At 39.5% G+C, this 27,843-nt stretch overlaps 1 protein-coding gene and 1 non-coding gene across 4 annotated transcripts in view; both read right to left on the reverse strand.

Annotated features, from left to right (window-relative positions):
* PRKN (parkin RBR E3 ubiquitin protein ligase) overlaps window positions 1–27,843 on the reverse strand; it is a 1,230,807-nt gene that overhangs the window by 1,131,629 nt on the left and 71,335 nt on the right. The gene's annotated exons all lie outside the window — the stretch shown is intronic.
* Window positions 25,066–25,137, reverse strand: TRNAW-CCA (transfer RNA tryptophan (anticodon CCA)). The gene has a single exon. It is a non-coding gene; the product is annotated as a tRNA-Trp (tRNA).

A 27,843-nucleotide genomic window follows, 5' to 3' on the forward strand; every position in this document is an offset into this window, starting at 1 on the left:
CATCAAGCAAGCACTAGAAAGAACAACTGTTTGACAATGAGACTCACTACTGTCGTTAACTTATTATAGTAACCAATAATATCACAATGAACAAGAGTAAAACTAACACTCAGGACAGAACACATAACTGTTTCATAATCATCTCCTCTGCAAGTTAAAAACATACTAGGGACACTGACAAATATCCAGGGCCTTTTCAAAATGTGTACTATCTATAAAATATGTATATAAGTAAATAATATTTTGCTTCTACAATCTTAACCTATTGAAGGTTGACCATCTTTTCATATTTGACAACTTAACCTATGCAACCCACTCCAGTACTCTTGCCTGGAGAATCCCATGGACAGAGGAGCTTGGTGGGCTACAGTCCACGGGGTCGCAAAGAGTTGGACACGACTAAGCGACTTCACTTTCACTTTCAACCTATGCAGCTCTTATGACAGCTTGAGCTAATTAAGAAACAGAACCACCAAACGAACCTCATATTTTCCTCCTATCTTTCTACTTATAAAATGAAAGAACAGTCTTTGTGATTGTCCAGATGTCCTCTGGAAAAATGCAAAGACAGTTTTCAGCATAAAAGAAAAAAAAATTTTTTTTTCTAGATTTCACACCAAATCTAAGGAAGGCAAAATCAAGAACTGACAAAAAAGATTTTCTTATTAATTAAGATAGAAGCATGGGAGCATGAGAAACAATACTTAGTTATTTATTTATCAAGATTAAAAAAAAGACGGCACAGGAGTATATGGAAACTTTGGTTCTTCACAAGTGAGGAGTCACTGGTCATCAATCTTTGCTGTTGTTTGCATGAGTTTGTTTTATTTTCTCTTTGTAAAAACAATCAAAGACATGATGAGGTCAACACAAAGCTGAGAAAATTATTCTTGAGATACAAAATCCCTAACACACGGGCAAATTACTCAGCAGGTAAAGAAGAACCTTTTACCATTCTTAGTTAATCTAACACCAATTTATCATTTTAAGAGAGTGAGTTAATTTACGTATTTGTGCAATGCTTGGTGGTAAAGTTTTTATGGGATACTTCCATTTCCTTATTCTCGCTTGTAAATAATCCTATCAAAACTAAGCAAATTTTACTAAAAATTAATACATTTCATTATTGCTTATCAGATTCAGATACTGCACAGCAAGGCAGGGAGAATCCCTTTCCCCCAGTCAGTCACTCTAGCTGGCATACTCCTTCACCCACCCTCCTATGCTGGAGTTAACTGGTCCTTTAGGGAAACACTGCTCTCATTTTTCTCTTGATAAGCCAAAGAACCCATACAGTTGGGTTCCTTTGCCATTATTGCTTCTACTGATAATAATTATTAGTTTTGACTTTTAGCAAATTTAATAACTTCTATTTCATAGAGAAGGATGGTAGGTAGTGAGACCGCCTGTCACACACAGCATTTTACCAGATCAGCAAAGCTCACAGACATATATCAGTTTTCTGTAGCAACATTCTTCTCTTTTATACCTTCCAAAAGTGGCAAAAAGGAACACACTTGTTTATTTTTATTCATAAATTAAGAGTCAAAATTTTTTTAAATTTAAATATCTTTAGCATTAATTGTTTTAGTATCCTATTTTACCAACTGAATATAACCAACTGATATACCCAACAGAATGCAGAGTGTCAGAGAATAGCAAGGAGAGATAAGAAGGCCTTCTTCAACTAACAATGCAAAGAAATAGAGGAAAACAACAGAATGGGAAAGACCAGAGATCTCTTCAAGAAAACTGGAAATATCAAGGGAACATTTCATGCAAGAATGGGCATGATAAAGGACAGAAAAGTAAGGACCTAACAGAGGCAGAAGAGATAAAGAGGAGGCAAGAATACACTGAAGAACTATACAAAAAAGGTCTTAATGACTCAGATAATTACAATGGTATGCTCACTCACCTAGTGCCAGACATCCTGGAGTGTGAAGTCAAATGGGCCTTAGGAAATATTAGTATGAACAAAGCTAGTATAGGTGATGAAATTCCAGCTGAGCTATTTCAAATCCCAAAAGATGATACTGTTAAAAAACACCACACTCAACATGTCAGCAAATTTGGAAAATCCAGCAGTGGCCACAGGACTGGAAAAGGTCGGTTTTCATTCCAATCCCAAAGAAGAGCAATACCAAAGATGTTCAAACTACCTCACAGCTGAACTCATTTCACATGCTAGCAAGGTTATACTCAAAATCCTTCAAGCTAGACTTCAGTAGTACATGAACCAAAAACTTTCAGATGTACAAGCTGGATTTAGAAAAGGCAGAGGAACCAAAGATCAAATTGGTTCCAACATTGGAAAGCCAACATTCATTGGATCATATTACAATATACATGTCATCATGCTGGAACTGCTTTCTTGTTTACTACTCTGCTGCCCACTATTCCACTGCATACTGACAGTTATTCTAATACTATGGCTGTCTGTGGTCCTTTTTACCCCCCTAATTGTTATGATTCTTACTACAAATCACATGAATTATCAAGGAAAGGAGGAAGGAAGGGAGGGAAGGGGAGGATGAAGAGAGGAAAGGAAAGAAGGAACAAAAAAAGAAATAAAACACAAGTCGTTATTATCTCATGCATGGAAAAGGCTGGAGGAGGAAGCACCTAACTGGAAATCCAAAAGATGAAATCTCCAATGCCATAATTGACTTCATACTTGTTTTTGTTTTTGTTTTTTGCCTTTTGGCTGCACGGTTGCAGCACGCAGCACCTTCGTTCCCTGACCAGGAAATGAATGCATAGCCGCTGTGTTGCAAGCATAGATTCTTAACCACTGGACCAACAGGGAACTCCCTATAACTGATTTCTGTGCATCTCCAAATAGTCAGCTCAGTTATGCACCTGAGCACCCTACCTGCCTTACAGAAGACAGCTGAGAGCAACAGTAAAAAAGATCTATTACAGCTCTTTCTTTTTTAGTGTTCTCTTTTACAGAATAAAAAAGAGACTGAGTCAGGTGTTCTTCAATTATTTCCTTGATACCTAGAATTTTTTTGATGTCATAGTTGTTGTCTTTTGGAAACTAAACTGTGATTGATTTTTTTAAAAAGCATTCATAATAAAGGAGTAAGTAACCAGTCAGATATAATTAAGAGATTACATCAATCTCACTCCTAAGTGTCTCATCAAAAGATTCTCACACACATACACAAAAGAACCAGTCTGGTTATTTCCAGAACAATTGTTCATAAACTTTCTAAAGCAGATCCCAGTATTCCTAGGCAAAATGAAGATACCAAATAGGTGAAATAAATAAGTTTCTAAAAAGTAAAGAGCTACAAGAAAAAAAACAGTCAAGAACAGAAAGTACACAAGTAAAACAAAACTGATTAGGAACCTAAAGTAGTAGAGAACGTTAGAAAATACAAAGTCAAACTGATTCCCCTACCCCTCTGGACAGCATCTTCAAGGGTTAACACTATTAGCAATTTCTTGTCATTCTTTCTGGAATAATTTTTATACATTCATCCAAATATATTTATCTCAAAGGTAGTATTTTGCTAACTAAATTTATGAAAATAAACCAAGGAGAATATAGAGTCCGTTTTTTGAGCAAAAGCTTATTATGGAGTCAAATGTCACAGAGGACAATTGCAGACTCAAGAAATTCTAACATTCATTTTAGTCAGGTAGTTTAATTTGATTACTTAATATTACAAATCTGTATTCAAACACATGAGCAGCTAGGCTATTAATATAAATTGGTTTTAGCAGCCTGTCTTAAAAATCTCAAATACAGAAATCTGAATGAGATGTAATAAGTTTGGTTTCAAAGTTGAATTACTAATAATATACAGAAGTTGGCTGAATTCTTTACTTGTGAATATAGCTCAAACAAACAAAAACATTCGGACCTGGGGGGGGAGGGAAAGATGGTGGAGGAATAGGACGGGAAGATCACTTTCTCCCTCACAAATTCCTCAAAAGAACATTTCAACCCCGAGCAAACTCCACAAAACAACTTCTGTAGGCTGGCAGAGGACATCAGGCAACCAGAAAAGCAGACCATTGTCTTCAAAAACAGATTTTTAATCTTTGCTCTTGGGTTTTTGTTGTCAATTTTGTACATTTAAAAACCCAAACTTCACTACCCAAGTTTACCTGAGAGCGAGATTACTGGCTTGACCACTCTCTCCTCCTCTGGACTCTCCTTTTTCTCCACCAGGTGGCCTCTGTCTCTTTTCTCCCCATCTCTTCTCTATCCAACTCTGTGAATCTCTGTGTGTTCCAGATGGTAGAGAACACCTAAGGAACTGGTTACTGGCAGGATTTGTCTCTCTCCTACTCATTCCTCTCTCTTATCCTCCTGGTCACCTCTGTCTACTTCCTCCCTCTCCTCTTCCCCGTATAACTCTGTAAATACCTCTGAGCGGTCCAGACTATAGAGCGCACATAAGGAAGTGACTACTGGCTAGCTTGCTCTCTCCTCGCTTGATCTCACCGCATCTCATTCCAGTTACCTCTAACTACCCCCTCCATCTTCTCTTCTCCTTGTAACTCAGTGAACCTCGCTGAGTGTCCCTCAATGTGGAGAAACTTTTCATCTTTAACCTAGATGTTTTATCATCGGTGCTGTATAGACGGAGAAGTCTAGAGGCTACTGTAAAAATAAAACTGAAAACCAGAAGCAGGAAGCTTAAATCCAAAGCCTGAAAACATTAGAGAACTCTTGAATTCAGGGAACATTAAGCAGTAGGAGCTCATCAAATGCCTTCATACCTACACCAAAACCAAGCTCCACCCAAGGGCCAACAAGTTCCAAAACAAGACATACCACGCAAATTCTCCAGCAACACAGGAACACTCCCCTGAGCCTCAATATACAGGCAGCTCAAAATTATCCCAAAACCTTTGATGTCTCATAACCCATTACGGGTCACTCCACTGCACTCGAGAGAGAAGAAACCCAGCTCCACCCACCAAAACTCCAACACAAGCCTCCCTAACCAGGAAACCTTGACAAGCCACTGTTAGAACCCCACCCAAAGTAAGGAAGCTCCATAATAAAGAGAACTCCACAAATTACCAGAATATAAAAAGTCCACCCCAAACGCAGCAATATAACCAAGATGAAGAGACAGAGGAATACTCAGCAGGTAAAGGAACAGGAGAGTTGCCCGCCAAACCAAACAAAAGAGGAAGAAGTAGGGAATCTACCGGAGAAGGAATTCCGAATATTGATAGTGAAAATGATCCAAAATCTTGAAATCAAAATGGAAACACAGATAAATAGCCTAGAGACAAGGATTGAGAAGATGCAAGAAAGGTTTAACAAGGACCTAGAAGAAATAAAAAAGAGTCAAAATATAATGAATAACGCAATAAATGAGATCAGAAACACTCTGGAGGCAACAAATAGTATGAGGCAGAAGATAGGATTAGTGAAATAGAAGATAGAATGGTAGAAATAAATGAATCAGAAAGGAAACAAGAAAAACGAATTAAAAGAAATGAGGACAATCTCAGACCTCCAGGACAATATGAAACGCTCCAACATTCGAATTATAGGAGTCCCAGAAGAAGAAGACAGAAAGAAAGATCATGAGAAAATCCTTGAGGAGATAATAGTTGAAAACTTCCCTAAAATGGGGAAGGAAATAATCACCCAAGTCCAAGAAACACAGAGAGTTCCAAATAGGATAAACCCAAGGCGAAACACCCCAAGACACATATTAATCAAATTAACAAAGATCAAACACAAAGAACAAATATTAAAAGCAGCAAGGGAAAAACAACAAATAACACACAAGGGGATTCCCATAAGGATAACTGCAGATCTTTCAATAGAAACTCTTCAGGCCAGGAGGGAATGGAAAGACATACTTAAAGTGATGAAAGACAATAACCTACAGCCCAGATTACTGTACCCAGCAAGGATCTCATTCAAATACGAAGGAGAAATCAAAAGCTTTACAGACAAGCAAAAGCTGAGAGAATTCAGCACCACCAAACCAGCTCTCCAGCAAATTCTAAAGGATATCCTATAGACAGGAAACACGAAAAGGGTGTATAAACCCGAACCCAAAACAATAAAGTAAATGGTAACGGGATCATACTTATCAATAATTACCTTAAACGTAAATGGGTTGAACGCCCCAACCAAAAGACAAAGACTGGCCGAATGGATACAAAAACAAGACCCCTCTATATGCTGCTTACAAGAGACCCACCTCAAAACAAGGGACACATACAGACTGAAAGTGAAGGGCTGGGAAAAGATATACCACGCAAATAGAGACCAAAAGAAAGCAGGAGTGGCAATACTCATATCTGATAAAATAGACTTTAAAACAAAGGCTGTGAAAAGAGACAAAGGCCACTACATAATGATCAAAGAAACAATCCAAGAAGAAGATATAACAATTATAAATATATATGCACCCAATACAGGAGCACCGCAATATGTAAGACAAATGCTAACAAGTATGAAAGGGGAAATCAACAATAACACAATAATAGTGGGAGACTTTAATACCCCACTCACACCTATGGACAGATCAACTAAACGGAAAATTAACAAAGAAACGCAAACTTTAAATGATACATTAGATCAGTTAGACCTAATTGATATCTATAGGACATTTCACCCCAAAACAATGAATTTCACCTTTTCTCAAGTGCTCATGGAACCTTCTCCAGGATAGATCACATCCTGGGCCATAAATCTAAACTTGATAAATTCAAAAAAATCGAAATCATTCCAAGCATCTTTTCTGACCATAATGCATTAAGATTAGATCTCAATTACAGGAGAAAAACTATTAAAAATTCCAACATATGGAGGTTGAACAACACACTTCTGAATAACCAACAAATCACAGAAGGAATCAAAAAAGAAATCAAAATATGCATAGAAACTAATGAAAATGAAAACACAACAACCCAAAACCTGTGGGACACTATTAAAGCAGTGCTAAGAGGAAAGTTCATAGCAATACAGGCATACCTCAAGAAACAAGAAAAAGTCAAATAAACAACCTAACTCTACAACTAAAGCAACTAGAAAAGGAAGAGTTGGAGAACCCCAGAGTTAGTAGAAGGAAAGAAATCTTAAAAATTAGGGCAGAAATAAATGCAAAAGAAACAAAAGAGACCATAGCAAAAATCAACAAAGCCAAAAGCTGGTTCTTTGAAAGGATAAATAAAATTGACAAACCATTAGCCAGACTCATCAAGAAGCAAAGAGAGAAAAATCAAATCAATAAAATTAGAAATGAAAATGGAGAGATCACAACGGACAACACAGAAATACAATGGATCATAAGAGACTACTATCAGCAGTTGTATGCCAATAAAATGGACAACGTGGAAGAAATGGACAAATTCTTAGAAAAGTACAATTTTCCAAAACTGAACCAGGAAGAAATAGAAAATCTTAACAGACCCATCACAAGCACGGAAATTGAAACTGTAATCAGAAATCTTCCAGCAAACAAAAGCCCAGGTCCAGACGGCTTCACAGCTGAATTCTACCAAAAATTTCGAGAAGAGCTAACACCTATCCTCCTCAAACTCTTCCAGAAATTGCAGAGGAAGGTAAACTTCCAAACTCATTCTATGAGGCCACCATTACCCTAATACCAAAACCTGACAAAGATGTCACAAAAAAAGAAAACTACAGGCCAATATCACTGATGAACATAGATGCAAAAATCCTCAACAAAATTCTAGCAATCAGAATCCAACAACACATTAAAAAGATCATACACCATGACCAAGTGGGCTTTATCCCAGGGATGCAAGGATTCTTCAATATCCGCAAATCAATCAATGTAATTCACCACATTAACAAATTGAAAAATAAAAACCATATGATTATCTCAATAGATGCAGAGAAGGCCTTTGACAAAATTCAACATCCATTTATGATAAAAACTCTCCAGAAAGCAGGAATAGAAGGAACATACCTCAACATAATAAAAGCTATCTATGACAAACCCACAGCAAACATTATCCTCAATGGTGAAAAATTGAAAGCATTTCCCTAAAGTCAGGAACAAGACAAGGGTGTCCACTTTCACCGCTACTATTCAACATAGTTCTGGAAGTTTTGGCCACAGCAATCAGAGCAGAAAAAGAAATAAAAGGAATCCAAATTGGAAAAGAAGACGTAAAACTCTCACTGTTTGCAGATGACATGATCCTCTACATGGAAAACCCTAAAGACTCCACCAGAAAATTACTAGAGCTAATCAATGAATATAGTACAGTTGCAGGATATAAAATCAACACACAGAAATCCCTTGCATTCCTATACACGAATAATGAGAAAGTAGAAAAAGAAATTAAGGAAACAATTCCATTCACCATTGCAATGAAAAGAATAAAATACTTAGGAATATATCTACCTAAAGAAACTAAAGACCTATATATAGAAAACTATAAAACACTGATGAAAGAAATCAAAGAGGACACTAATAGATGGAGAAATATACCATGTTCATGGATTGGAAGAATCAATATAATGAAAATGAGTATACTACCCAAAGCAATTTACAAATTCAATGCAATCCCTATCAAGCTACCAGCCACATTTTTCACAGAACTAGAACAAATAATTTCAAGATTTGTATGGAAATACAAAAAACCTCGAATAGCCAAAGCAATCTTGAGAAAGAAGAATGGAACTGGAGTAATCAACTTGCCTGACTTCAGGCTCTACTACAAAGCCACAGTCATCAAGACAGTATGGTACTGGCACAAAGACAGAAATATAGATCAATGGAACAAAATAGAAAGTCCAGAGATAAATCCACACACATATGGACACCTTATCTTTGACAAAGGAGGCAAGAATATACAATGGAGTAAAGACAATCTCTTTAACAAGTGGTGCTGGGAAAACTGGTCAACCACTTGTAAAAGAATGAATCTAGATCACTTCCTAACACCGCACACAAAAATAAACTCAAAATGGATTAAAGATCTAAATGTAAGATCAGAAACTATAAAACTCCTAGAGAAGAACATAGGCAAAACACTCTCAGACATAAATCACAGCAGGATCCTCTATGATCCACCTCCCAGAATTCTGGAAATAAAAGCAAAAATAAACAAATGGGATCTAATTAAAATTAAAAGCTTCTGCACAACAAAGGAAAATATAAGCAAGGTGAAAAGACAGCCTTCTAAATGGGAGAAAATAATAGCAAATGAAGCAACTGACAAACAAGTAATCTCAAAAATATACAAGCAACTTATGCAGCTCAACTCCAGAAAAATAAACGACCCAATCAAAAAATGGGCCAAAGAACTAAATAGACATTTCTCCAAAGAAGACATATGGATGGCTAACAAACACATGAAAAGATGCTCAACATCACTCATTATTAGAGAAATGCAAATCAAAACCACAATGAGGTACCACTTCACACCAGTCAGAATGGCTGCGATCCAAAAATCTGCAAGCAATAAATGCTGGAGAGGGTGTGGAGAAAAGGGAACCCTCCTACACTGTTGGTGGGAATGCAAACTAGTACAGCCACTACGGAGAACAGTGTGGAGATTCCTTAAAAAATTGCAAATAGAACTACCTTATGACCCAGCAATCCCACTGCTGGGCATACACACCGAGGAAACCAGAATGGAAAGAGACACATGTACCCCAATGTTCATCACAGCACTGTTTATAATAGCCAGGACATGGAAACAACCTAGATGTCCATCAGCAGATGAATGGATAAGAAAGCTGTGGTACATATACACAATGGAGTATTACTCAGCCTTAAAAAAGAATTCATTTGAATCAGTTCTGATGAGATGGATGAAACTGGAGCCGATTATACAGAGTGAAGTAAGCCAGAAGGAAAAACACCAATACAGTATACTAACACATATATATGGAATTTAGGGAGATGGCAATGACGACCCTGTATGCAAGACAGGGAAAGAGACACAGATGTGTATAATGGACTTTTGGACTCAGAGGGAGAGGAAGAGGGTGGGATGATTTGGGAGAATGACATTCTAACAAGTATACTATCATGTAAGAATTGAATCGCCAGTCTATGTCTGACGCAGGATGCAGCATGCTTGGGGCTGGTGCATGGGGATGACCCAGAGAGATGTTATGGGGAGGGGAGGTGGGAGGGGGGTTCATGTTTGGGAACGCATGTAAGAATTAAAGATTTTAAAATTTAAAAAATAAAAAACTAATAAAAAAATAAATAAAAAATAAAAATAATTAAAAAAAAAAAAAACATTTGGACCTTTGAGCAAGCATTCAGCTAACATTTCACTTTCACTTTTTGTTGTACAGCTCACTAAGGTGTGCCAGAGGTCAGCAGGCCTTCTTGCTGCTCACCTAGGAAATAGAAAACTTGCTTCTATGCTCAGTGTAACCACAATCTCACAATTTTCAATAATACCTTTGATTACTTTTCTTGCCTATGTCTCCTTCTCATCCATTTCATCACTCCGCTGTTGTAACAAACAGCATGGAGAAATGCTTTCAGTTCCTGTTATAGAACACCTTGTTAGAGTTCCCAGTTCTAGGGATGAGAGTCAGCCCTCTGCTACCCTTGCGACTCAGCTGGTAAAGAATCCCCCTGCAACACGGGAGACCTGGGTTTGATCCCTGGGTTGGAAAGACCCCCTGGAGAAGGGAAAGGCTGCCCACTCCAGTACTCTGGCCTGGAGAATTTCATGGACTGTGTAGTCCATGGGGTTGCAAAGAATCGGACACAACTGAGCGACTTTCACTTTCTGCGACTGTAGTACGAAATAACTGTCTATGGAGCAAACTGTGTTGATCACTAAAACGTATCCCAAATATTCCCCTATATACCCCCTCCTCAACTATTCTCAGAAAGGTCACAGCATGTCTACCCTAAAATTAAGAACTATTCGAGGCTACAAGTAAGGAGACTAGGGATAGAAAATGACAGCACTGTAACTCAAGACTAGAACATCAGACATCACGTGTGTCTACTTCGCAAGGTCAAGACAGCTTTCTCCTAAAAGCTTCAGAATGCTCTGTCTAAAGAACATACTTTACACCGCATTTTCATAACATATATTCTGTGCCCTGAGATTTTACATTATGCTACATGAGATTCCAACAGTCAGTCTCCCTGTATTTACAAGAATTCTTTCATTATGCAACTCTTCTGAGGAAATTAAAGTCTTGGTTATCTTTTACTCTAAAAAATCACATTAATACTGTGTGAGGAAGCTCCTTTTTACCAATAAGCACTTATCTCTTGGCTTGGCTCACAATGTAGATATGAGTATGTACAAACATACTGTAGCTAACTTTTATCTGTTGACTTGGCTAGGCAGTGATGGCCAGTTGTTTGATCAAACATTCATTTAGATGCAGCTGTGAAGATGACTTTGTAGTTGTGATTAACGTCTGCAATCAGCTGACTTTAAGTAACTATCCTCCATAATGTAGATGGACTTCCTACAGTCAGTTAAAGAGCAAAAAACCTGAGATTTCCTGGGAAAGGAATTCTGCCTTAATTCTGTCACATAAAATTCCTGCCTGAGTTTCCAGCCTGCTGGGCTCCCCTAAAAATGTCAGACTTGCCAAGCCTCGTAGCCATGTGAGCCAATTCTTTAAAATAAATCTTATTACTTGCTCTCTTATTATGTCTATCTAACCTTGGTTCTGTTTCTCTGGAACCCCGACTGATACACATATCAAATCTCTGTCAACACAATATTCAACACATACTTATTGAGGGCATTTATGTGTCAGATATTGTTCTAGGTGGGATTCCCAGGTGGCTCAGTGGTAAAGAATCTGCCTGCCAAAGCGGGAGACCTGGGTTTGACCTCTGGGTCGAGGAAGATCCCCTGGAGAAGGAAATGCCAACTTACTCCAGTATTCTTGCCTGGGAAATCCCATGGACAGAGAAGCCTGGCAGGCTGCAGCCTATAGTGTCACAAGAGTTGGGCATGACTTAGTGACCAAAGAACAACTCTTCTAGGGGATGGTGATACAATAACAGAACTGACAGAGGTCTCTATGTCCACAGAGCTCACGCTTTAATTGTACTGAGATGAGAAGTTAAATTTTTAAGTAAAGTGACCATGTGGTTTATCGCACAATCCAGGACACTTTAAGGGTGAAAGGGGGCATGAGTAATAATTATGCCAGGACAGCATGCCTAAACCATAAATATTCTGGACAACTCAGCCTGATACAGACCTCCCTAGCCTCTGGTCAACTTTGGGCCCATCTGCCCCAAAGGACAATGCATTTGGTTAAGTACAGAGAGCCAAAGAAGTATATAACTAATCAAGGTTGAGTCATAGACCTACAAGGATCTCAGATTCATGGTGCCAGTGGGTTCATATTCCAGTTATGCCTAGATCAATTACATATTATACAAAGCATTCAACTTTCATGAGTCTTAATCATGCCATTTAGAAATCTATATATTAATGAGAACTAAGGAGAATCTATAAATCACGTATGAAAGGAGTTGTGACATGACAGACATCCAGTAAAGAGCATATAAAAACAGATCAGATCGGCAGTCTTCCCGGTGGTCCAGTGGTTAATAGTCCGCCTTGCAATGTGAGGGAAGCCAGCTCGATCCCCAGTCTGGGAGGGTCCCACCTGTCGCGAAGCAGCTAAGCCCGAGTGCCACAACAACTGAGTCTGAGCTCTGGAGCCACCAAGGCTCAACTACTGAAGCCCGCATGCCCTAGATAGAGCCTGTGCCCCACAAAGGAAGCCACGGCAGCGAGAAGCCCGCACACTGCAGTGAAGAGCAGCCGCCCTCCGCAACTAGAGAAAGCCCGGAGGCAGCAACAGAAACCCCAGGGCAGCCAAAAATAAATAAATATTTTCTTTAAAAAACAGATCACCAAAATAAGCAAGGGTGGGGATAGTTTTGCTTATAAGTCTTTCTATTCTCCTTGACCATCTGCCCCTGGAAGGAGATAATTTTAATAAATGCAGCAGTAATAATGAAATTACAGCCATGCTGTACAATTGTGAGCACAGGCGTGCATGGCTGACTCAATCTGCCGTTTATCATTTTTAATATTGCTAGGAGTTACTCTGGGTTCATGTTTCAAATGTCTACATTCATGAAACCAAATCTACACCAATACACACTAAAGTGGAGGCTGACTTAAGAGGAAACCCGCCAGTTGTCCAGCCTGGCTGGGAATGGCAGCCGGGAAACAATGGTGAGGACGCTTTCTCTGAAGTGTCGCCACCTAAGCCAAAACAGCTATAAACACATCAGAGTATTTATGAAGCTGGTTTGACAACTCTTTGCTGTTGCTGTTTAGTCACTAAGACAGTGCTGTCTGACTCTTTGCGACCCCATGGACTGTAGTTTGCCAGGCTCCTCTGTCCATGGGATTTCCCAGGCAAGAATACTGGAGTGGGTTGTCATTCCCTTCTCCAGGGGATCTGGACTCACAGCTCTTAAATTGGCAGGCGGGTTCTTTACCCCCGAGCCAGTGGGGAGGCCCTTGATAAATGTTTATCCTCGGCTAAAACCTCAGATTGAATACAGGACCACGCCCACTAGCTATCTGCAAAAAACATCAATAGCTCTGAGTGTGACCTCAGAAGTAAGAAAAACCCTCCTTTCTCTCCCGTTTTTTTTTTCTACTGGCTTATTGCAGGGCCCCATGGTCTTACTCCATTCCCTTGGGATCCTCTCAATACAGGCATGAGCCAAGGCGATCTCCTATGAAGATAACAGTAATTCTGAGAAAGGAAGGATGAGGTTGCTGACTTGTAAGGACAGCTCGGGGGTGACAATCCTTTCAGAAGGCAAAGTCCTAAATGATGCCACGCTGTGTACAGTTCCTCCCATTATGGCAGAGATGCAGCTAGGGTGGAGGGGAGCAGGAGATCTAAGGAGACGGAAGATCTGAGTCCCAGTGCCTCTCCCCCACAGGCAGGAATGTGCAGGGTTTCCTCGTCCCACACACACAATTAACTGCTATCACTGGCATCACCGACTTAGCGGACATGCGTCTGAGCAGACTCCAAGAGATGGTGAAGGACAGGGAACCCTGGCGTGCTGCAGTCGCTGGGGTCACAAAGAGTCAGACACCACTGACAGACTGAACAATAACAACAAGAAAGTAGGGCTGATTTACCTTTCATCGTTGTTAGTGAGTCCACGCTCCCTCTGAAAGGAGTCGTTCAGGCAGCAATGAGACTGTATTCAGACCCAAGAGGACGACTGAGGAAAGTCTCAAACAACTTTGTTGAGGTCAGGATGTCAGGTTCCAGTGTAAAACAGAGAAGGGTAGGAGTTGAGGGAGTAAATTAAAAGGCCACAATCTTAGCAAATTTCTCCTGGAAAGGCCAACCTCCAGGAGGGGAGGGGATCTGTTAATCTCTTCTTTCTTGAAGAAAGAAAGGTGACCCTACTCACAGGTGGGTAGGGTCAGATTATTTTCCAGTGAGCTGAACAAAGGCAAAGGGGCAGGGTTCCCCGAGGCAGGTCATTATGTACGATTATAATAACAAAAGCAAAGACAAGCAAAGGTTAAAATCAAAGAAATAGATCCAACATGGAGTTAGAACTGGCTCTTTCCTGCAAATCAGGACAATAAGAGATCATTCTGCAAAATGTTCTAATTGTTATTTACCTTTCAAATTTTCCTTTCAAATCTGATTCATTAAAGAGAAAACCAATTTTCTTAATAAACAGAAACTCACATTATTTTCCTTAATAAACAGAAACTCACATTCTTTCCATACTAAAAGAATGTTCTAGTCTTTTAACAAATCCAAATATGATTTTCTAACCAATTCTCTATGTATAATTATTACAAAATAAATTTAACTAATTAAAATGCTATTGATCTTTTATTGAAGTAAATTTAAAAGATGCTTTTTTAAAATTTCACAGAAAACGTTTCAAAAATAATAAAAAGATAAAGAAGTTATTATTATATAATGATTTTGGCCTTCTTACCTAAAGCAAAGTTGTTAGGCCTTAAATAATTGATCTCATTTTTATTGACTGAATACTATCTGACATCCATGTGGCTAAAAAAGTACAAAGTTGGATTAATTTATGGATATTTTAAAATTTCCTTAGTAGACTGTTGCTTAATGGTTGTAATGTGGTGATGGTGGTAGTGACTTAGTCACTAAGTCGTATCAGACTCTTGCCACTGCAGGGACTGTAGCCCACCAGTCTCTGTCCATGGGATTTCCCAGGCAAGAATACAGGATTGGGTAGCCATTCTTTTCTCCAGGGGTTCTTCCCAACCCTGGATCGAACCTGAATCTCCTGCATTGCATTCCAATATTTAAAGAAACAGTAGGGACTTTTTTGCCTCCTGAAACTTTCAGTTCAGTTCAGTCGCTCAGTCGTGTCCGAATCTTTGTGACCCCATGAATCGCAGCACACCAGGCCTCCCTGTTCATCACCATCTCCCGGAGTTCACTCATACTCACGTCCATCGAGTCAGTGATGCCATCCAGCCATCTCATCCTCGGTCATCCCCTTCTCCTCCTGCCCCCAATCCCTCCCAGCATCAGAGTCTTTTTCAATGAGTCAACTCTTTGCATGAGGTGGCCAAAGTACTGGAGTTTCAGCTTTAGCATCATTCCTTCCAAAGAAATCCCAGGGTTGATCTCCTTCAGAATGGACTGGTTGGATCTCCTTGCAGTCCAAGGGACTCTCAAGAGTCTTCTCCAACACCACAGTTTAAACACATCAATTCTTCGGCACTCAGCCTTCTTCACAGTCCAACTCTCACATCCATACATGACCACAGGAAAAACCATAGCCCTGACTAGATGGACCTTAGCCGGGAAAGTAATGTCTCTGCTTTTCAATATACTATCTAGGTTGGTCATCACCTTCCTTCCAAGGAGTAAGCGTCTTTTAATCTCATGGCTGCAGTCACCATCTGCAGTGATTTTGGAGCTCCCAAAAAATAAAGTCTGACACTGTTTCCACTGTTTCCCCATACTGAATAGTTATATATTTAGTCATACAGACATAGTCATATCTTTATTTTTGAGTATTTACAAAGAGAAAGAATACACAAATTAATACTAATTAGCAAATAAATAAAGAAAGAAATTGAAATCGCTCAGTTGTGTCCAGCTCTTGGCAACCCCATGGACTGTAGTTCACCAAGCTCCTCCATCCATGGGATTCTCCAGGCAAGAATACTGGAGTGGGTTGCCACTTCCTTCTCCAGGGGATCTTCCCGAGCCAGGGATAGAACCCAGGTTTCCCACGTTGGAGGCAGACGCTTTAACCTCTGAGCCACCAGGGAAGCCCTTAGCTTTTATGAATGTTCACATGGAATTTACTGCTAAAGAAAGTTTAGTAAGTTACAGCACTGAGAAAATTGTTTTAATTTTATCATTATATCAAAAAAAGAAAAAAAATATATATATATATAAAGGAATTACAACAAGCCCCTTTGGAATTCAATCACAAAAAGGATAGATTCAATTACCTGGGAGGTCTTTTGTGCTTTGAGATAGATACAAAGAAAATGAGCGGCAGACTTGGGTCATCATTAAGCTGTAATCCCATATGGCATTTCCTCCTCAAAGCTTCAGCTACAATCCATTTACACTGAATATGAGCTGCAAACCAATAATTACAAACACACATACACTCATAAATGAGAGATAACTATACTGAGTGAAATGTAAACTCACTTTTAATTATTCACTAACAGTAATTTAGAATATTAGTGGCATGACACAGTGTACTCCTCAAGGTCCATATACACCAGGAATTCACCTTATAGATAAAAAAAAAAATCCCACTATTAAAAGGCATGTTAGGCTCAATTAATATAAATTCTTGAACAGGAGAGAGTTCAACATCAACCTATATCGTTCTAAATGCTAATCTACACTCAAGGTTAAAAAACATAAAGTAGACTGTACCCTTGGAATAATACCTGGAACATAGTCAGGATTCACCAGCAATTGCTATTGTATAAACTTTAACCTATTGGCACTTTTTCAGCTAAGAGTGTCAGAGTTAACTTAAGAGTAAATAAGAACTGAATTAGGATATAGACAAGCACAATTCATTCTCACTATTTTTTCAAATTAGTTGATCATGAAATATCCTATGAACTTTCTAAGACTCTAGGCAGTGACTACCAATGAAATGAAGCTGGAAGACAAGATGGAAAATATTGGCTATTTATGACCTGTGAGGGCTTCCCTGGTGGCTCAACCGGTTAAGTGTCTGCCTGCAATGCAGGAGATCCGGGTTCAATCCCTGGGTCAGGAAGATCCCCTGGAGGAGGAAATGGCAACCCATTCTAGTACTCTTGCCTGGAAAATTCAATGGACTGAGAAGCCTGGTAGGCTACAGTCCATGGGGTTGCAACGAGTTGGACATGACTGAGCAACTTCACTCACTCACTCACTCACTCTCTCATGAATTGTGACCTAGTCTTCCCCCAGAAATTCAGATTCCAGGGAATTAACTCATTACCTCATTTTACATCCCGTTAAGCTAAAAGGGTGAGTGTCATCTATGAACCTCTCCTTCACGTGCCTTCAATATTCATCATCACTTCTACTGTTTCAGAGACTAAGCTCAGTCTGCTCACTGCACAACAGGCCAATAAATCCAAGAGACAAGGTGTTGAGGCAAGAAATATGACTTTATTCAAAAAGCTGGCTGGCCAAGAAGATGGCAGACTAAAGTCTCTAACCACCTTATCAGGGTCTGGATGTGAGGTTCTTTTATAGAATAGAGAAGAGGGAAAACTGAAAAAGTAAAGACCATTATTTTGCAAATATCTCCTAGAATGGCCAACCACAGGAAAGTGTTAGTCACTCAGTCCTGTCCTACTCTTAGCGACCCCATGGACTATTGCCTGCCAGGCTCCTCTCTCTTTGGGATTTTCCAGGCAAGGATGCAGAAGTGGGTTGTCATTCCCTTCTCCAGGGGATCTTCCCACCCTGGGATCAAACCCAAGAACCCAAATCATGATCTCCTGCATTGTATGTAAGTGAAAGTGAAAGTTACTCACTCAGTTGTGTCCTACCCTTCGCAACCCCATGGACTACCTGTAGCCCACCAGTCTCCTCTGACAATGGAACTCTCCAAGCCATTCCCTTTTCCAGGGGAACTTCCCAGAGGTCAAACCCTGTAGGCAGGGGATGTGTTCATCTCTTTACACAGAGGGGCAGGGTTCCCTGAGGCTGGTCCTTAGGGAAGAGATGTGTTAATCTTTTCACGCAGAGGGGCAGGGTTCCCTGAGGCTGGGTTCATTATGTATGATTATAATAATAAAGGGCTCAGCTAGTAAAGGCTCTGCCTGCAATGCAGGAGACCTGGGTTCAATCCCTGGGCTGGGAAGATCCCCTGGAGAAGGGAAAGGTTACCCACTCCAGTATTCTGGCCTAGAGAATTCCATGGACCCTCATGGGATTCCAAAGAGTTGGATACAACTGATAATAATAAAAGCAATTTTAAAACAAAGGTTAAAGTCAAAGAAACAGATCCATCAATGAGTCAGAATTTGGCTCTTCCCTGAAACACTACTGAATTGCTTTCTAAATATCAGACCTGACCTGTTAGCACCATCTTCACCACAGCACTCCAGTACAAGTTCCCAAAAGCTTCCTTTCATCCTTACCTGTCCCCTTTAACCATTGCACTTCTCACTGCAACAAGGCATATGCCCTGGAGAGCACATAATACCACCACTATCCCCACCCAGCTCTATAATAGTTTATATGCCTCTTCATAGGCATTTATCTCCAATTCAGGTAGCTCAGTAGTAAAGAATCTGCCTTCAGTGCAGGAGCAGTTGGAGATATGGGTTTGATTTCTGAGTCAGGAAGATCTTTGGAGTAGGAAATGGAAACACACTCCAGTATTCTTACCTGGAAAATTCCATAGACACAGGAGTCTAGCAGGCTACAGTCCATGGAGTTGAAAAGAGTCAGCCAGGAATGATCAACTAAGCACCACGTCCTTCCATTATCTGGCCCCTTCTGACATGGTCCAACCTCAGGTCATACACTCTTCCTCACCTTAGCATTCTGGCCACACTGCCTCTTATCAGCCCCAGACATGCATCCCCAGGTATTTCTCCCACCACAAGCTTTGGGCAGGTTCTTTGTACTCTTCTTCTGATATGTGGTGGTGGTGTGCAGTTGCTAGGTCTTGCTCTTTGCAACACCATGGACTGTAGCATGCCAGGCTTCTCTGTCCTTCACCATCTCCCAGAGATTGCTCAAACTCATGTCCATTGAGTCGGTGATGCCATCCAACCATGTCAGCCTTTGTCATCCTCTTCTCCTCCTGCCTTCAATCTTTCTCAACATCAGGGTCTTTTCCAATGAGTTGGCTCTTCCCAGCAGGTGGCCAAAGTACTGAAGCTTCAGCTTCAGTATCAGTGTTTCCAATGAATCAGGGTTGATTTCCTCTAGGATTGACTGGTGTGATCTCCTTGCTGTCCAAGGGACTCTCAAGAGTCTTTTCCAGCATCACAGTTCAAAAGCTGCAGTTCTTCAGCACTCAGCCTTCTTTATCATCCAGCTCTCACATCTTTACATGACTACTGGGAAAAAACCATACCTTTGACTAGATGGACCTTTGTTGGCAAAGTGATGACTCTGCTTTTTAATATGCTGCCAAGGCGCAAGTGTCTTTTAATTTCATGGCTGCAATAACTATCCACAGTGATATTGGAGCCCATGAAAATACACTCTGTCACTGTTTCCATTTTTACACCATCTACTTTCCATGAAGTGATGGGACTGGATGCCATGATCTTCATTTTTCGAATGTTGAGTTTCAAGCCAGCATTTTCACTCTCCTCTTTCACCTTCATCAAGAGGCTCTTTAGTTCCTCTTCACTTTCTGCCATTAGGGTGGTCTCATCTGTATATCTGAAGTTGTTGATATTTCTCCCAGCAATCTTGATTCCAGCTTGAGCTTTATGGAGGCCGGCATTTCACATGATGCATTTAAGTTAAATTGATGCATTAAGTTAAATAAGCAGGGTGACAATGTACAGCTTTGACACTCCTTTCCCAGTCTGAAGCCAGTCCACTGTTCCATGTCCAGCCAGTTCTAACTGTTGTCTAACTGTTGTCTCTTGTCCTGCATACAGGTTTCTCAAGAAGCACACATCTACAGTCCCTTCTTTTTTTTTTTTATTGTTAGTTCTGAGGTCAGCTATACTGTCACTCCCTCAGAACTCCTTTCCTCACACTTCCTTATAGACCTTTGTGACATTACCTACACTGGTCTTGGGTTTAATCCGATTGCTCCTTGAAGACAGGTACTGTATTTCTGACATTCCTGTTCATATCATACCCATAGCACCTGGTACAGTGTCTAGCAATGGGAGATGCCTAATAAATACTTTTTGAAAATTAGCAAGAATGCATGAATGAGCAAAAGAATGGAATAAGTGGATACAATTATCCATAGTTGATTATCACATCCTTGACACAGCCAGTACTATAGAACAAGGGTCCCCAAACTTTTTGGCACCAGAGACTGGTTTTGTGGAGGTCAACTTTTCCACAGATGGGGTGGTGGAGGGGTGGGGATGATTTCAGTGTGGTTCAAGTGTGTTTCATTTATTGTGAACTTTATTTCTAGTATCATTACATAAGCTCCACCTCTGAACACCAGGCATCAGATCCTGGAGGTTGAGGACCCCTGCTATAGAAGATTTAGTTTCTAATTCAACAGAGATTTGTTTGGTGTACATGGCATTATGTTTATTTGATAGGTATATTTGTTCAGTATCGCAAATAAGTAATCAATTCTGCTGCAGTAATAATCACACACGGGTGTGATTAAAATCCCCAATCTATACTAACAAAGCTCCTTAAAACCAAATTTGAGTAAATGAGATGGTTGGATGGTATCATGGACTCAAAGGACATGAGTTTGAGCAAATTCCGGGAGCTAGTGAAGGACAGAGAAGCCTGGCATACTGCAGTCCATGGGGTCACAAACAATTGAATGTGACTGAGCGATTCAACAACAACAAAATTAATGTTAATTCTTAATCAACAACTATTTTTATTCCACTCATTTAATTATTCCAACAATTATTAATACTAAATTTTTAGAAAAATACAAGAAGCTAAGCACCAAAAGAGTCCTTTTAGAAGTTTTCAGGGCAAAGAATACATGCTTCATCTACTGAAAAAGCATGAAGCTATCCAAAAGTTTTAGAATTGCATACAGCAAAATTCCACGATGATAAATTCCACACAGCACCTTTACTTCTATGAAAAATTTGTTAACTTTAAAAGATTTTAAAGTCAACACTTTGATGTTCTGAGTCTCTCTGTCATAAGTACAGTTCTCTAGAAGGACAGCAAAAGGGAACAGCCACGCAAGGAGCCAGTCTGCTGGAGAGGATCGCTAGGAACAGCACAGAGGCTAGCTAAGCAGGAGCCAGACAACGCACGTGATGAACCACCAAGGACCATGCCACAGAACTCTGGATTTTAAGGGTCTCCTCTTTTCTCTCATTTTAAATAACAGCCAACCTTTGCCTATGTTGTTTCAACTGACTTATATATACCATTTCTTCATCAAATAAGACAAGTGAATGTTAAGACATATTTCCATTTTGTTTCTTAATTGATTGTTTTCTAGTTTGCAAAATAATACATTTAAAAAAATTTTCCATATGCTCCACAGTACTAGGAAATATAAGAGTTTCTACTTATTTATTTTTGATCAATGTTAAGGATTTCGTTCAAAGGAGAATTTAAATACAGCTGTCTGAAGTGCACCAGGAGTTCCTGAGCATTTTTCCATTAATGTTCCACATATAAGTCACTTCAAGTCAGAAATAAAGTGGATGCATCACAAATTTATAAAGTCTATTTCATGAAATATGTATCTACTGTGCGTAACAGTTATCATCAAAGCCCCGTAAAAGATAATTAATCAGCTACTGTTAAAATAAGGGCAGTATAAACAATTCAAGCACTGAGCAGGAAGCCATAAAATACCATTTAGAGTTCCAACTTGGCCATGAACTCATCGTGTGATTGATAATGAAACACAGAGCCCACTTGGACTTTGATTTTTAGATAAGCAGGTAAAGAATCTGGGCTGTGGGATATCACAGTCCTTGCAGTGTTACTGGTTCTAAAGATATTTGTGATATGGTGTATTCCAGCATTAACTGGATAAGACGTCTAAGGATAACATTCCTTAGTGTACAGAGAATGGTAAAGCAAGTTTTATTACTGCTTTCTTAATTGATGCAAAAATGCCCATATTTTTACATTTTCTAATATGGCAGTTTTTTTAATTCCATTTTTATTAACTTTCTCTTCTCCTAAAAAAAAAAAAAACAAAACTTTCTTACCTACCAAATTATTAGGATCAAATAATATATCTTATAAAAATATTATGTTACTGGCATGTTACATTTGAGAATTTAACATGCACATGAAGACTTCAAAATTATGGCCCCACAGCAAGTGTAACTCAGCCTATTGGACGCAGATATGTAGCATCTTCTTATTAGCAGATATGCAGTAAAATGTATGCCTTAATATATACTGTTTATGCAGTCTACATGAATTATGCTTGCTTAGAGGACTATAAACTTGGAGTTTTCTCCCCAAAACTTTAATTCTTAGTCATAATTTCACATTAACATAAGGCTGGAGCAATATTTTTGTCAGAGTAGTTCATATATCATCATATTTCTTTGAAGGAGACACATTAACAAAATAAAATATATAACAATAGGAAATTAGAGTATTTTTATTCCAGTCTATATTGAGGCATATGCATACGGTCATGCTTGAAAATTGTCCTAGGGTGAACAATTATTACGTTATGCCTAGGGTGGGCATAACATGCTTTCCTAGGGTAGAGAGATAAAACAGTGATGTCCTTGCTTAATACCAATAGTAAGCAATAAACATCATATGAGGTTAAAACTTTAGAATGTGATTTTTTTTTCACTAAAATCCTAAGGGTCTATGTTTGATTTCTAGATTATATATAAAGCCTATGGCACTCATATAACAGAAATTAGTGCTGGATATACATGTCCCAGGGGGCTTCCCTGGTGGTGCTAGTAGTAAAGAACCCGCCTGTCAATGCAGGAGACATAAGATATACGGATTCGATCCCTGGATCAGAAAGATCCCCTGGAAGAGGGTGCAGCAACCCACTCAAGTATTCTTGCCTGGGAAATCCCATGGACAGAGGAGCCTGGTGATCTACAGTCCACCGGGTCGCACAGAGTCAGACACTACTGAAGCAACTTATTAGCACAGCTACATGTTCCAGAGGCCTGACTCCAAATTGTTGTTGTTCAGTCACTCAGTTGCATCCAGCTCTTTGCAACCCCATGGACTGCAGCACGTCAGGCTTCCTTGCCCCTCATCACCTCCCGGAGCTTGCTCAAACTCAGGTCCACTGAGTCGGTGATGCCATCCAACCATCTCATCCTCTGTCCCCTTCTCCTGCCTTCAATCTTTCACAGCATCACAGTCAAATGGACCGAGTTAATCTGTGAATGCCTGATGGTCCAACTCCTGGCCTGAAATCAGAAGCTCTGTTGTTAGCCCATATAAATACAGCAAACAAAAAATTAACAAAACAAAATTCTACAGGGTTCTGGAAAGTCAACCATTACAGTGGAATCAATCACACCTGCTGCTATAGAGGCAGAGCAATGCAGCAAAGTGTTGAGATTGTGGGAAACTGGAAATGCCTTCAGAGGGTAGTTCCTCTGACCAAAAAAGTAGATTCAATAAATTATTACTTGTAATTAGTAACAGTACTCTGCTTAATGAACTCCATGATGGTGATGTCATCCATATCCAAGAACTAATTTCACATGTTTAGAGAGTTAAGATATGAAAGATATTCAGGCTATTTATGTTATTCACATTTAAATCTAGATTTTGGCGTATTCTCTACTATAATTAAACAAATTAAACTCAGTAAATTAAAATGACCGAAAGAAAACATCTGCAAACTACCTATGGCAAAAAAAGGCCCCACAAAAATGAACGAGGGACCCTTGATATTGTCTGTAGACCTGAGCACTCTCACCATGACCACTCTCCTGTTACAGTTCAATCACCTGTGGCGATGTGGTAAGGTCAAGAGAGCTCTGGGCCAAACGCAAGTGCCAGATTATTAGGTAACACTATCATTTGAACATTTCGGTTTCTGCCACTGCAAATCTGAAATGACATGTGTTTCTATCTCACATAATTATTGGAAAGAGATGATGCACTTAGTAAAATTTTACAATTCAGAAAAAAAAATACTAACATAAAATACTATGAGAATAATTCTGAGATTTTGAATAATTCTGCATTCTTTACATAAAGAATGCAACATACTGCCAACTCTTGTGACAAAATCAAACACGTGCATGGTACATCACTCTTAAATCCTGCTGAAATTTAACCAGGTGCACTTAAAATTACTACTTTGCACTTTGGTTCACAGTTACTCATCACTATACACTACTTACAACATACTATACTGATCTTAATGATTTTTTAGTGGACAGGGACTGTATCTATTCAACTTTCTTCAGTCAAGAATAGCTCTTTATACAAAGGTATTTTTAAGAAAATTCTTGGGAAGAGCCTGTGCTGTGCTGTGCTTAGTCGCTCAGTTGTATCCAACTCTTCGCAGCCCCAGGGATTGTGGCCCGCCAGGTTCCGCCACCCATGGGGATTCTCCAGGCAAGAATACTGGTGGGTTGCCAGTATTCAATCCCAGCCCAGGGATTGAACTCAGGTCTCCGGTATTGTAGCCAATGATAGTAATATAATATTTACTTATAATAAAACAAACTCAACATTTAGCACTCATTGCCATGTAAACCTTATACAAAATAACCTTATGATTTGAATGTAAATCTCTACACATTTCATTCTCAGTAAACTGACTGACAATCAGGTATTTAAGATACCAAAATCACATAAACCACCTGAATTCCAAGTATGAGGTGAGGTGAGGTGAAGTCGCTCAGTCGTGTCCGACTCTTTGCCACCCCATGGACTGTAACCTACTAGGCTTCTCCATCCATGAGATTCTCCAGGCAAGAATACTGGAGTGGGTTGCCATTTCTTCTCCAGGGGATCTTCCTGACCAGGAATCGAACCCGGGTCTCCTGCATTGGAGGCAGACGCTTTAACCTCTGAGCCACCAGGGAAGCATGCTCAGGACAAATTGTACTACAAGGACCTTAAGGAAAAAATTTAAATAGGTAATTGCACTTAATAGTTTTTTAAATATTTAAAACAAACACAGGTCTTATCACTTTTTTGATGGAAAATGCAATGAATAGTACACTCTATGGAGATAGTTAGGCAGGTAGATAAATAGAGATGCAAACATATACCTAAACATATACATGCAAAAAACCAAGTTGTAAGAACCTTGAAAATTCTTTAAGTTACATACATGGTTAGTGACTTTAAAAAACTATAACGTTTTATGGGTTAATCATTTATAATCTCTTACATCTTTATAATATAATAGGAAGTTAAAGTGTTAAAATATCTTCCTTAGTTATGTGAATTCACAGGACAGTTATTCTGCAATTGTAAATAATATTCCTTTTTAACTATACTTAAGGGCCTAGATCTGATACATAGAGTGCCTGATGAACTATGGACTGAGGTTTGTGACAATGCCCAGGAGACAGGGATCAAGACCATCCCCATAGAAAAGAAATGCAAAAAAGCAAAATAGCTGTCTGGGGAGACCTTACAAATAGCTGTGAAAAGAAGAGAAGCAAAACACAAAGGAGAAAAGGAAAGATATAAGCATCTGAATGCAGAATTCCAAAGAATAGAAAGGAGTGATAAGAAAGCCTTCCTCAGCGATCAATGCAAAGAAATAAAGGAAAACAACAGAATGGGAAAGACTAGAGATCTCTTCAAGAAAATGAGAGATACCAAGGGAACATCTCATGCAAAGATGGGCTCGATAAAGGACAGAAATGGTATGAACCTAACAGAAGCAGAAGATATTAAGAAGAGGTGGCAAGAATACACAGAAGAACTGTACAAAAAAGATCTTCACGACCCAGATAATCACGATGGTGTGATCACTCACCTAGAGCCAGATATCCTGGAATGTGAAGTCAAGTGGGCCTTAGAAAGCATCACTATGAACAGAGCTAGTGGAGGTGATGGCATTCCAGTGGAATTTCAAATCCTGAAAGATGATGCTGTGAAAGAGCTGCACTCAATATGCCAGCAAATGGCCACAGGACTGGAAAAAGGTCAGTTTTCATTCCAGTCCCAAAGAAAGGAAATGCCAAAGAATGCTCAAACTACTGAACAACTGCATTCATCTCACACGCTAGTAAAGTAATGCTCAAAATTCTCCAAGCAAGGCTTCAGCAATACGTGAACCTGAACTTCCAGATGTTCAAGCTGGTTTTAGAAAAGACAGAGGAACCAGAGATCAAATTACCAACATCCGCTGGATCATGGAAAAAGCAAGAGAGTTCCAGAAAAACATCTATTTCTGCTTTCTTGACTATGCCAAAGCCTTTGACTGTGTGGATCACAATAAATTGTGGAAAATTCTTTAAGAGATGGGAATACCAGACCACCTGACCTGCCTCTTGACAAACCTATATGCAGGTCAGGAAGCAACAGTTAGAACTGGACATGGAACTACAAACTGGTTCCAAATAGGAAAAGGAGTACGTCAAGGCTGGATATTGTCACCTTGCTTATTTAACTTATATGCAGAGTACATCATGAGAAACGCTGAGCTGGAAGAAGCACAAGCTGGAATCAAGATTGCCAGGAGAAATATCAATAACCTCAGATATGCAGATGACACCACCCTTATGGCAGAAAGTGAAGAGGAACTAAAAGCCTCTTAATGAAAGTGAAAGAGGAGAGTGAAAAAGTTGGCTTAAAGCTCAACATTCAGAAAACGAAGATGATGGCATCTGTTCCCATCACTTCATGGCAAATAGATGGGGAAACAGTGGAAACAGTGTCAGACTTTATTTTGGGGGGCTCCAAAATCACTGCAGATGGTGATTTCATGCAGCCATGAAATTAAAAGATGCTTACTCCTTGGAAGGAAAGTTTTGACCAACCTAGATAGCATATTAAAAAGCAGAGATATTACTTTGCCAACAAAGGTCCATATAGTCAAGGCTATGGTTTTTCCAGTGGTCATGTATGGATGTGAGAGTTGGACTGTGAAGAAAGCTGAGTGCCAAAGAATTGATGCTTTTGAACTGTGGTGCTGGAGAATACTCTTGAGAGTCCCTTGGACCGCAAGGAGATCTAACCAGTCCATCCTAAAGGAGACCAGTTCTGGGTGTTTACTGGAAGGACCGATGCTGACGCTGAAACTCCAATAGTTTGGTCACCTCATGCAAAGAATTGACTCACTGGAAAAAACCCTGATGCTGGGAGGAATTGGGGGCAGGAGGAGAAGGGGACAACAGAGGATGAGATGGCTGGATGGCATAACCGACTTGATGCACATGAGTTTGGGTGAACTCTGGGAGTTGGTTACAGACAGGGAGTGTGTGCTGCGATTCATGGGGTCGCAAAGAGTCGGACACGACTGAGCAACTGAACTGAACAAAGTATATACTTTATGCCTTTCTTCCTTTAACATAAATACACTGTTCAGTCAACTTTCTGATTCACATTTTTAAAGTTTATATTGGAACAAGTTTCATTCCAGTTTGATTTGTGACATAGATAACATTGTAAGCTACTTTACTACATTGCTTCTTAAAAGCCATTTCCATTCCTGCACAGTATACAGATTAAGAAAGTTACACATAATAAGTAATGTGCTACTGTAATTTGAAAATATTCATCTTGTTCACGTTCTCCAGCCCCTACTAAAAGATTTATAACACCACTGAAAC

Source organism: Ovis aries, chromosome 8, assembly GCF_016772045.2.
Source record: "Ovis aries strain OAR_USU_Benz2616 breed Rambouillet chromosome 8, ARS-UI_Ramb_v3.0, whole genome shotgun sequence".
In the NCBI taxonomy this organism is placed as follows: Eukaryota; Metazoa; Chordata; class Mammalia; order Artiodactyla; family Bovidae; genus Ovis; species Ovis aries.